This window comes from Anas acuta, chromosome 6 (assembly GCF_963932015.1).
Source record: "Anas acuta chromosome 6, bAnaAcu1.1, whole genome shotgun sequence".
NCBI lineage: Eukaryota > Metazoa > Chordata > Aves > Anseriformes > Anatidae > Anas > Anas acuta.
Window position 1 is genome coordinate 37,208,101 of NC_088984.1, and position 13,115 is coordinate 37,221,215.

At 41.1% G+C, this 13,115-nt stretch overlaps 1 long non-coding RNA gene across 1 annotated transcript in view; it reads left to right on the top strand.

The window, feature by feature from the left end:
• The window catches only part of LOC137858590 (uncharacterized), a 155,133-nt gene that overhangs the window by 74,390 nt on the left and 67,628 nt on the right, over window positions 1–13,115 (top strand). Inside the window, exon 3 of the long non-coding RNA XR_011097870.1 lies at window positions 12,744–12,891. This is a non-coding gene — a long non-coding RNA (uncharacterized lncRNA). The remainder of the gene's footprint in view (window positions 1–12,743; window positions 12,892–13,115) is intronic.

A 13,115-nucleotide genomic window follows, 5' to 3' on the forward strand; every position in this document is an offset into this window, starting at 1 on the left:
CTCCAGAACATTCCCCAATATATTTTCTTTTAATAAAATAGCTTGTTAAGAGGGAAAGAGCTGGATGAAGGAGCAGGAGATGAATGGGAGGACATGACAACTTTTAGAAAATGGTTACACCAAGAATCCATTTTTAATAAATAAGCCATGAATCATCTATTGTGCATATATCTGCACAAATATTGATACATATTCATCTATATATCACAGGAATTGACTTGAGGCAAAAAGATATAAATCATCATTTCTGTAAAGCCCAGGCAGGAATTACTTCCTGTTATTTAAAATTCATCTCAAGAGCAAAGAAATGCCGTAAGAAAATTGCACAAGATTTTCTCTTCTGTACTTATTCAAATAGTTATTCACTCATTTTTCTCCCTTTACTTGACATTTACTTTGTTCACAGAAGTGGTAGGGCCCTTCTTTCTCTGTTGGGAAAGGAGGACGTGGAGCCAAACCAGATAGCAGCTTAAGCCAGCTGATCTGAGTGGGGAGAAGACCAAAATGACTAAATACAGCCAAATATAGTCTGGAACATGAATTTTCTGGTTTTGCAGCATGTAAACCTTTTGGACTGCAAATGAAACTGCAAAAGGTTACAGACATGCTCTCGTAACTTGCTCATGTAATGAGCCACTTCAGTCATGACTTGAAGACAAAACCATAGGAATAAATGTTTCCATTTTCTGTCAGGGTTAATATTTACATGAAACGAAGATGGCCTCACAATCTCAGCACTGTAGTAATAATCCTAAATTCTTCAAAAGTTGGGGGTTTCATGTTTTGGGTCTTCTCTTCCTTTTGTACAAACATGGGGAACAAGACTGTGGGAAATAAAAATCATCCGTCCTCAGAAAGCAGTCTGACATCTGTGAGTGCAAACTGTGCCCCAGCTTGCTATTACCTCTCCCCATAGCACAGACTTCACTCCGTTACTAAGTGCAACACTTGCAAATGACCAACAGGATAGCAAGGTGTTTCTGGGTCCATGCAGAAGAAAGAGAAAACTGCCCCAAATCTGCATAGCATAATTTTACACACACTCAGACACACACACACACATAAAGGTGTCCCACAGTTCTCTTTACATGCTGTTTAGGAATGGCAGTGTTTCCAGTACTTGCTGAACCTGTGTTTAAAACACTGATTAAAGCACCTCCAAAGGTGTTTAACACAAAATTTAAATCTCTCTTTTAATATAAATGCAGTTTTATGATATATTAAAAGGCAGCAGTTGTGTCTTTAGAAGCAGTACACGTGGATAATCGGCAGGGATTCAAATGAGGTTTCATGCTGGTGCATCTTACAACTCCTTCTGAAACTGTAATGGAGGTACCAACTACATAGATAATATTTAGAAATGAATGATAAAATATATAAGCATAGCAGGAAGATCAGAAAAAAGTTACTAGTAGCTGGGTCCTAGTCATCTGCTTCAGGAAGGTCAGCATCCTTCACAGCCTTGCATTCGGACATGCACACCCAGGAAGACACACACCTCCAACCCAGTGTATGGCATAGCGCTGGGCAGTGCCAGCCCTGCAGCTCTTGGAAAGGAGGAGAAAAGCTCCAAAATCTGTCCCCTTTTTCACTCTTGTGCACTGGAAGACTCTGGTCAAAAGCATACTTTCAGTATACATATAAAAGAAAATCCTCCCAGGAGTGGTGATTATTGACTCGCTGTTTAAAAGAAAATGGAGAGGAACTGAAGTGAGACAGGAAATGTGTTGTGGATCGAAGCTGTATCACACATAGGTCACTGCAGGATGCTGGAGGCTATTCCATATCAGCAGCAACAAAGGAGAGAGCTTTTTAGTGTGAGTTCTTGCAAAATAAAATATTTTAAAAAAAAATCTGAAAGTGAATAGGCGGAAAGCTGATGCCCCTCTCCCCATTGTTGTCTGCCATTGCTGATACCTGAAGGATGGTGGCTTAGGACTTAACCTTCAGAGGAGGGAGACAAGTTGTTTTTTCCCTATTGTATGGCAGCCCTTTTATATAGCCCTTTTATATAGGTGGGGACTACAGCATTATGTATATCGCCTTTCTGAGTTCTAAGCTGTGGCTTTCAAGGCTCAGTGCTGCCATTGCCACTCCACTGTGCCCCCACAACCCAGATGCTACCTGTGGGGCAAAAATGCCCCAGGGGATGAGCACAACACATCAGGCTGCCACAGAGGGGTGGCTGCTGCTCAAGGGCATCAGTGCCCAGCTGCATGCCCACAGTCAGTGGGACAGGATTTCACTGCAGGTGCATGTACATACAGCTTTAGGTGCTTCGTGTGGTGTACGACATGCTGTGCCTCTATATGGGATTCCCAGCTTCAAAGAGAAGCAAAACACATTAGTGCAAGGCACCTGAGGCAGGTGGGTCGGAGCTGTTAATTCGCTCTCCCACCTCCCCTTTGACAGCACGTTGTCTGAGATCATGTCAGAGGCATCTGGAAATGATGTTGTGTATTACAGGAAAACGTGGCATTACTCTTTTTTACCTTTTGAGACCAAAAAGGTACCATGTTAAAATTTCACAAAGGATTCACTTCAGCAGTGTTCTCCGTCCCTTTGCAAAAGATAATATTTGTTAATCAGTAACTCAAAGATTGATAAATGGTTAATCAAAAATATAGCTGTTTCTTAGAAAAGGCCATGGTGCTAAACTAAATGCTTCTGAACTACCTGAACGTTAGAAATGAGAGTTACCTAAATTCCTATTTTACTTGCAACTTTTATCATGATACCAGGCAGATCCAAGGTAGCCTGATCTCTGTAGGACTTAAAATCCAAATCCAAATATCACAGCTTCTGCCTATCTCAGTTTCCTGTGAGTTTGAAGTCATCAGCATCAGAGATAATTTTTTAACAGCAGAGCCAAAAGCAGCATCAGAGCTGGCCTTTGCAGGAAGCAGAATGGAGCTGACTGCGGCCAGTAGATACTGGCAGAACTGCTAATGAGAGATCGTCGCAGCTCCCATCATCTGCTGTGGCAGATAAAGCAAAGCCACTTTCTGAAAAAGGTGGGGAGGGAGGAAGAATTGTCAGTAAGAAAAGGATTAAGAACTGAGCAGAAGTATAGGTATACATATGTGTACAAGAAAGATGCTTATGTATGCATATATGTATGATATCTTGCAGTAGCTTATTTCATCATTTTGTTAAAAGCTTTGGGGAGGTCAGTGTTGGTCACAGAGCAGATTCAGAGAGTGCAGAGCAGAGGAGGAAAGCTCATAGGAAAGGGAAACAAAAGAAGTGGAGTCAAAAGAAGGCATTTAACTTTTTGGGTAGGAGTTCTGAAAAGAGCTGCCTGAGATAAGAGAACTAATGCAACCCGACTTCTTCATTTCTTATTAATGTGGAGCAAAATGTGTAATGAGGCTATGTGAGAGATTACAACAAACACATTGCAGGGGCACCTAGGAGAGAGAGAAAATCCCTGAATCACTTGCCAAGTAGATAAGGAAGCTTTGATATAAAAATAGCGATGAATACCAGCCAGAGATGTTCAGTACCTTTGTTCCTATACCAAAGAAAAGCCCATCAAGTGAGGGCTGTTATTTCCAGCCTCACGTCTGATAACATATCTACCTCGAAATGAGAGCTCTGATGCAGAGGCATAGCTCTCTGTACAGGATTTGGCTAGGGCAGGGATGTTGGCAGCAGCCCTGTGAGCTCTCTGCACTGGGCAACCTCTCCACCTGCCCACCCTGCACAAGTTTATTTCTCCAGGTGCTGCCACACAAAAAGGAGAGGACTTTGTTTGCAGAGCAAAGCTGCTGAGACAGATGTCAACCAAAAGCTTCTTCTGTGTCTAAGCAGCAGAGCTGAGTCTTCAGATGGTGAGCAGTACCGATGCTTGCATTAGGCACTTTTGGATCCTTCGCTTGAAGATCTCAATATATTCCCCAGAGCAAAACACAATAATTTTCAGGCCAAATAGAATTAATGAGCTGGGTAACGTTTGTCTCGTTTAATGTTCCTGTTCCTATTAGAAGATATGCTTATGTTCAGCAATCTGAATACTACAAAAAACATTCATTTTTACCATATCATGTCAGCCGAGCATGGGGTAAATACTACAGAAATTGCATGCTTTGCTTATTATAACTAATACCCCAGCTAGAAAAGAACTTTAGTTGCATGTTCCTGGTTTCTTCATTTTGTGCACTTTTTAAACACATATACATGTGCCAGCATATTTCACGGGCCTTTTGATGTTTTATTATCTCTGTATGTGGGTGGTTTGGTTCCAGCTATAGTTTGAAGTGCAAATTTGCCTCTCAGCTTTTCTGTGTGAAGGTTAAAAATAAAGTCATGAAACAGCCCCCACACGTTTCTTTCTGGGTTTCCAAAGCAGAAATCTCAAACAAGGCACTTTTTGTCAAACATTTGCATTTTTAAAATAGATAAATAAATCTAATAATAGCCAGCTGTTAAATAAACATCAAGAGCTTCAAGGCCCACCGTCCCTAGGTATTTCTGTGTAGCCCTGAAGCGTTAGCCACAATGCCCGCACCACTGAAAGTCTCTTGGGAGCAACCAGCGGAGCAGCGCGAGGAACCACGCCATGCTGGAGATTAACTCGGTGCCCGCCGCTCTCAGCCTGCTGAGCATCTCTGGCGCTTTGCATGTTACTGTGACTCAAATGGAAATGAGGGGATGGATCCCAACCAGAACATCGCATCTGAAATCAAACATAACAGCAGATATTTATTAAATGAGCAGTTCCATCTGGAAACAAAGCTGAAAGCGTTAGCACTATTATTTTTCACTCTTTCTTCAGTGTTCTTCCAAAACAAGAAGGTGTTTTCCCTGTTCTTCTGGTCCATTGGTCAGAGGCAGCAAACACTGCAGTGTGGCTCCTGGGAGTGTTTGGTTACTGAAATCATATCAGGTGTGCTGCAGGTGCAAGTGAAGAGGGAAGGAGGCAGTGTGTTATTTGGGTATTTTGTTCTGTAGGCAGAAAAAGAAAAAGAAAAAGAAAAAGAAAAAGAAAAAGAAAAAGAAAAAGAAAAAGAAATTCACGGGTCTTTCTTAAATGATTTTCTATGGAAATTAGTGTTTAGAAGTAATCCTGAGGCTCTCAAACTTTAGGGCTGTCACAAAGAAGAATAGAAAGGCCTAAGGGGAGCTGGCTGACTTGTAAAATTAACACCTCTTTACAAGATGAAAAGTTTCAGAAGGGTCTTTCCAGGAAAGAAGACAGCACTTTGCAGTAAGGGTGGCAATGCCCGTCGCCCAGCTGGCAGCTGGCTCACAGCAGCCCAGCACGTGTTTTCTGCTGGTGCAGAGCCACAGCACGCGGTTACTTCCTCACTGCAAAGGGCAGCAGGGAGAGAAGCATGGTTCACTTTGCCAAATTCTCTCCCTGCAGAGCTCTTGAGGCACTTCATGCCATGTATTGACCTTTATTAGAGCAGTAACCTCGCGAAGAAGTTGAGCCCTTCATTGAAACAGTCAGGCAGTGACAGAAGGAAACCAGAAAGGAGATTTTTCCCTATTTTTTGACTTCAACAGTCTTGAGGTGCTGTTTTTTAAATTTAATGAGAATAGACAGAAGTGTAATTTTCAGGTTGGAGATGCTGCCTTTAATGATGCCAGCAGATTAGAGCTGAAGAAGTCGCTGCAAACTGGTGATTATAAGTGACCTGGTTGCATGCTGCCAATGCACCGTACCTTTCCCAGAAGGTGGCTGTTCTGCTGCGGCTAAGCATAAGGAAATGAGGTGAAATACTGGTGGTGCTAAGGTGTGGTTCTTTAATCCATGCCAGCCAATGGTAATAGGATTCTGAGTCCTCCAAGTGCCGCAGTGACAGAATTGAATTGAATCTGTGGATTAGTCTTTCCTTTATTCCTTTCATTTTGTTTTGTTAATATTCTTAACCCTTTCCCTTGAGACAGCCTTACTTTTACATCTTTCACAGCTGTGACCCCCTTCTCGTTTACTTACCCCTGACTTTCAATTTCCTTTCATCACTGCTTTATATCTGGCCTGCTGACACCTTCTTTCCCTTTCCCCTTTTCCCCCTTCCCTGTCAGCCCAATATGAGCTAAGCGTTTTCCAGCTAGACTGAACCATAAAAGCGTGTCTTTTCATTTGTGGGAGATATGAAATATTAAAAACAATATTTCCTTGCTTCACTCTCAGTAAGCGCTTTAAGGAGCTGTTAAAAGGATTATTTTTCCTCTACTTACTGGAAAACAAAGATAAAATTGTAGCTTTCAAGTAGGTCATTTAATCTTAGAACATTTAATTGTGAGGTTGCCAGCCGTGATTTGATTTTTCATCTTCTTTTGTTCTAAGGTTACAAACCTTCCGATTCATTTATATTTATAAACAATGTTCCCACTATATTACATGCATGGATTATTAGGAACACCTCCCAGTAGAGTACTGTCAACTTTTTGTACATAATTAATTAAAAGCCTCAAAGTTACCTTTTATCAAACTTTCACAGAGGTTTAGCATATCAGAAATCTCAAAATGAAAGAACTCCATTTAGACCAAAGGGCTATCCTGCTTACCCAAGTAAGGAAATATTCTTTATTTCATGGGATTAAAAAAAAAAAAAAAAAAAAAAGGATTAAAGCCAAAGTGGAAATCACCTAGGGCAGAATGTGGTTGCACTGATAACAGAATTATATTTCACAGTAAAGGGAGCCAAACCCTGGCTCTAATTAACAGGCCAGTTCTGAAGTCAAAGGAGAAAACTGCTAGCCCAGAACTATGATCTTACCTGGAAAGGAATTAAGGTGGGAGCAATAACTGACCCCTAACGGTTAAAGTGCTTATAAATCATCCGCAAGAGGGAAAAAGGCTGGAAATGCAAAGCTCTGCCTATCTGCATGACTGCTGCTTTCTACAGTGCTTCCTCAAAAGCAAATTGAGCCTTTCAGCATCAAATTAACTTGCAAAACTTTGAATCCGAGGCCAGGTCAATCTCACACAGGCCCTGTGCACGTGGGAGTCCCCACATTATCGTCCTCATTTCGTACCTGCCATGTGCAGCATGCAGCATGTTTGCCGTCCTAACAAATCCTGGTCCTCTAACCATGAGCTCACTGCTGGGGTAAGTGCTGCAGTGAGTGTGAGCCGTGGGCAGCAACCCTCCTTTTGACTCAGGCCTTCACCAGCATCTTACAAACACATGCAGAGCTCCCAACAGCATGTTGCAGTGGTTAGCATTTTGCCGGGGCTTCCTGAGTTTTCTCACGGTATAAATTTTGCTATGGAAGTTGAAAGGTTTGGGGAACCCAAAGGGCTTATTCCCCTTCTTTCCCTTGGCACAAATTGCCTTTGAAGCTGCAGGCAGGTCAGCAGCAGTGCAGTGCACACAGGCGATACCTCTGATGATGCACATGTTAGTGGGTTGGAGTGCTGCACAGAGGTGGATTGTCTGAACTATGGCTGCTGGTTACGCTTCCACCGATGTCCAGGAGATACCGAGGGATCTCTGTAGGTGCTGAGGAGGGCTTTGAGCCACGCTGCCAGCTCTTATCATTTTTAACAGCAGATTCAAACCATTTCCCAGGATCAATAACTTTCCAGTTTTCAAACGCTATAAAAGGCAGCTTTGCAGGTGGCTATCTGCCAAGGAGTTTTCCTTCTCCTGGTAGGTCACTGCTGGTGCAGCAGCAGTGTAACTGAACAGCCAGTTTCTCTCTAGAGAAAGTTATATATTGAGTGTCTCAAATGCTAGGTTAGATGTCAGGTTTAATTTGAAAGCTGAGTTGCTGTAATTCAGAAGGAACTCTTGGCAAAGTATTTGTGATTAAACAAGAGGGCACTGGTTTTACTAAACGTTCTCATATTCTGCTTCGTAGTAATTATCAAGTGATGGTTTGCCTAAAAAAGTTAAGAAACCAAAGGTGACCAGACTTGCTCTGAAGTTCCCTGCGGTACTGAAAGACAACAAAACTTAAAGATCCTAATGATGGAGGCTTTACTCTTATCATACTCTAACCACTCTTCAGGGCACCATTTTACTGTCCATTACAGAGAAAAATTCCCTTTCCCAGAGACTGAGACATTTTTTTTTTCCTTTTGATTTAATAAGGTAGAAATGCAAATATTACACCTTGCAGAACCTCCAGTGTATGTATCTACATCTAAGGTCCATGCTGGCCTTCTTTTCTATTCAGTGGAGACCTAGTGAGTGCTATCTTAACATAAAATGGATGCTTACATTTCTTCAGACGTATCATATCCTGACTTCTACCTGTGATACCAACTAGATAACTAGTGGCCATAGAGAGATCCCTGGGTAACTGCCTCAGATGTAAACAGAAATACTTCATGCTGTCACTCCTACTTACTGGTACAGCCGTATATAGTACAGCACAGAGCTTTGGGCTCAGAAATTTAGCAATGTAACTCACAAACAGACATGTTCCTTTTCAGTGAATACATACAAAAGGAAGCTAGTGTAAGGTACACCATTAGGTAAAATTGGTTCTTCAGTAGTGATCTCTAGGCCTTAATGAAATGGGTGGCACTGATTGCCACTTCTACTTGAAAGCACAGGGAACCCCCCTGCTGTCTTCCTTCATCCTTTATAGTATCTTGTAGAGATCTTGTGAACTCCATTTTCTTAAAGAAAAAAAAAATCATTGCCATTAGTGTCTTTCAGGACACCTGCTATAAATAGTTAAAATTGCCCTGCTTTTCTCTCTCAGTTTAATTATTTATTTGGAGAATAATTACATTAGATGTCAGATTCCATTATCACTGAAGTTGTAAATGATCCTGAAACCAAAACAAATGCTGTCTTCTTGAGACCAGTAACCTCAGCCTTTCAGACACTGTGTTAATTGTTGTTTCATTGCAGAATCCATATGGAATAAGAATAAAATGTGAATCTCAGTCTGCCCTGAGATTTAGTTTAGAAAAGTTAACAAAACCTACAGATAATGAGAAGTGATGGATTTCCCATTGCAGATGCTTGTCTGTGCCTGTCAAAGTCTTGCAGAAAATAATATATCCCTCAGCAGCAGCAGAATAGGTAAAAGAAAGAGTGTTAATGGAGACTCAGTAGAAAATATGAATATATTATGATAGAATATCATTGTTAAAGCTGGAGTCAATGAACTTGAATTAATTTATCTCCATCAAAATCTAAGCCTTTCAATCACATGCGTGCAAAGTGGATACCTATCAAGCTCCAAACTGAACTTACTTGTACTTAAAGAAAGGTAAATTTTTTAGTTTATTGAATATTCAATCTATTTCCTGATCACTTGCAGAAATCCGCCCATTTCTGTGAAACATCAACCTTGCCCATCTCTCAGAAGGACAACAAACTTTTTGGCTAACCATAATGTTGCTGTTAAGTGCTTTCGCAATGCTCCTCTCCTGTCACTGAACAGGAGAATATGTGGACTGGGTCAGATCAAAGATCTGTCTAATCCAGTAACCTCTTTCCAGCAGTGTCCAAAGGCAGATGGCTGGGGGAGAGCTGAAGACCATGGCAAGAAGCTTGACACTACTCTAATAGTCCCTCAGCTGCCAATCATCCACAGCTTAGGGACTTCAGGAGCTGTGCATGGTTTCTTTGCACTTAGTCACATCCTCTGGATTTCCCCTCCAACAATGTGCCCGGTCTTCCCCTTGAGCCTTGTAGACCTTCAGCCTTTGGTATTACTGTTAGCCCAGGACATTTTGTGAAGACCAACCCTACCCAGCCTCTCTGCTCGAGAGCCAGCAGTAACAGTGTTCTGTCTGTGCAGATTCTCCAGTTGTACCTATTTAACTGTTACAGTCTTTATTTCTAATTCTGTACTGCTCTTCATTGTTATGTCCTCTTCCATATACAGCATATTTGTGCTTTATTATTTTGGTGCTTGGTTTCATATTTATGAGCTTATGAATAGCAGAAACTATATAAATAGGATATTAATTCAGAATGATTACTTGAAGGGAGCAGGGTGTACCACATGAAAATGTTTTTTTCCATGACACAAAAGTAGCCTGGGCCCTTCCCTTTACCCAGAAAATCAGCATAGTCACCATTTCAGTATCGTTCCTCAAGAGGAACATTCCAAATCACAGAAAATAAGAGGAATGTGAGTACATACAGACTTAGGGGGTTACTTCTGATACTCAGAAAATAACCCACTATCCGCTTTCACTTCTCTAAGGTTCAGTCCCAAACCTACCCTGTTTCCTTAGTTCATTTTGGCAGATTTAAACATTCAAGGACAGGTTTTGTGTTGTTTCTACCAGAAGCCAGCTTTCTAATTTCTGAACATGTAAAAAGTTGTTGTTTTTACAACCGTCTTTCAAGGCTTACTAGATTAGATTTGAAATCTTCTCCACTTCTCATTTACTATATGCCACTTTTTTAATTGCAACCAAAATACCATCTGTGCTGAAATTTGTTTCATGAGGGTTTTGCTTTGGATATCAACTATTTCTATAAAACATTGCTTAAAATCAATTAGTCGCTTTGGACGTAAAGAAAATTTAAACAAACAGTTTTATATATCTTCCTGCACCCTTTTTTTCTGGCTTTTATGGTATTTTGAGAAGTTTCACGTTTGCCTGATGGATGGTTCCCTATTTAATGACAACAGATAAAAATTCTGTAACAGAAGTTGGGAAAAATATACGGGAAAAATATACCGTACTGCTTATTGTCATCCTACATGAAGGAAAACATCCTGCTGCTTAGACTAGTAAGATGACTCAGATCTCCTCTCTCTGCCCATAATGAATGGTGAGGATCCTGTGCTCTTCACAAAATCTCTTGACACCATGCTTATGGGGAACACAGACAAAGTCCATAGCCATGTAGGCTTCTCTGAACATCACTGGGCTGCAAAATTAGCTGAGGATTACTCCTTCCAGAGCCCCCGCTGAAAACACCTCCATCATCTCCATAGTAATACTTACTCTGTGTTAGTACCTGCAGTGTGCTGGGTACTGCCTGTATGTAAGATGTGGAGCTTTTGGCTGTGTCCTCATGATAAGTTTAATCTTGTTTAAGTATGGTTGCTACTGAGAGGGAAACCCTATCCTGCCACTTGCTGCCCTACCTATAGAGCAACAATGCGATAACAGAGGAAGCTGCAGCTATCTGACAAGTGAAGGTGGTCTGGCTGAAAAAATAACTGGACAAATAGTTAACAGATAGTTTTCAACACTGGCTCCTTGAGGAGGTTCCCCGCACAGTCCTTTAACCATTACTGCCAGCTCACAGGAGAGGTCAGAGACACTAAGGTGCCCCTTCAGTGTGCACTTCGACACAGTCAAATTGCAGTTGTGGAAAGACAGATAAATCCCCTGAGGTTGTCTGGCAGCACGGCACAGGCCTGTGACTTGGGACTGTGTTTCTGCCATACTTAAAAGCCCTAGCTCTTTTTAAACAGGATCCAATTCGTAGATTTTTGTTACCATAAAATTTATCTCACTGGAATCTTCAACATGAGATAAAGGTAACAGGCATAGCATCTTGCTATTAGCAAGAGCATATAAACATTATGTTCTCCTAAATACAAGTCAAATTATTTAATTTCCTATTAAGATTTATTTTTTTTAAGTTGATATCCATTTTTTTAAAAGTTGATATCCATATTAAAAAAAAAAAAAAAAAAAAAAAAGAAACTCTTCACTGCAGCTTGTACATTTTCTTCTCTCTCCTGGGAGGACAACGCCTTTCCTGTATAGGATGATTGGTAGCCTAATGCTCTAAAAATATGAGAGAAGCATCTTCTGTTAGATTAAGACAAGGCATCAGGATGAGAGTCTTTTTCCAGGCCTTTTCAGAAAACAGTATTAATAAACAGTGTTTATATTGCCTGATTGCACAGCTTTTTGCATCAGAACTCCCAGCATCAGGTCCCTCCTCCCAACTCTGCCAAATTCTGTCCAGTGTCCTTACCCATATCTTCCTGCCTCTTTTGTGCCTCACTTTCTGAGCTGGGAAATATGGATGTTTTATTTCTTTCTTCCATTCTTTGTCAGTCATATATTTGGATTGCAAACCTTTCAGTGAGCAGGGTGCACCCACATTCCTGCCTCTACATACTTGGCTTTACTTGGCTTCTCAAATAAAAGTGATGGGTAATAATAGAAAATCTGTAGAGGTGGAGCTTGATGCTGCTGCCATTCCTGACAGATGCCCAAGTTACGCTTGATCCTCTTATGTAAGTTATACAATGATAAAAAAAATTGCATTTTGCATAAATGAGAGCTAGAAATGGCCTTCATTGATCCCATGGTGGTTTTATGCAGTGAATCCAGAAATGCTCCAGTTAGCAGCCATGAAGAACCCTTCTTGATTAAATCAGCTTCATCTTTTACTGCCTGCGACAGAAAATGTACATAGCCTGTAAGTCACAAACACACAGTTTGATCTCCATTCTGCCCATGTGCATGCAGTTTGGACCTCTGATATGAACTTTATAGGATTGCAGATCTTGTGACATGTCACTAAGAATTCAAGACTTTGAAAAGTAAAAGAGCAAGCCTTGATATTACAGTATAAGTGTTTACATTTACTTTTTAACGTTAAAAATTAGCAAATAATTGCCTTGAGATGCAGAGCCCCAAATGAAACAAGCTCTGTAGGATTGATTTTACTAAATGCGAGGTAAGCAATGATGTAATTTTAAGGACATTGATGAGTGTAATAAAGCAATCCAATCCTGAAGGGGTTGAGGACTGGTTCTGTTTGGGTTTTTGTTTGATTGATTGATTTTGGTGTTTTTTTGTTTGTTTGTTTGTTTGTTTTGTTTTGTTTTGTTTCCAGAAATCCCTAAGACAGAAGCTTTGCTGCTGTTCAGAAGCATTTTCCCTGAGAACACATCAGATTGCCTAGCATGGACATGAATAATTGAAGAACACCATCACGGCAGCAGTCCTCCCAAGGGGCTTTTCCAACACCTTGTTATCAGCTGGTAAGAAGCATGAATGAAAGCAAACTGTAGCCTCAACCTGGTCTTCCCTGTCCCACCAGGTGTTCCCCCAAGCAGAGGCCAGGCTGTGGGTTCAAGATGTCCTGTTTACCTGCATGTACGTGCTGTGTGTACGTAGCACACAAAGACCAACCCATGTGCTGTATGTATCATAGTGTATGCAGCACAGCATGCATGGTGTGCACACCACTGGGTACATGCCATGG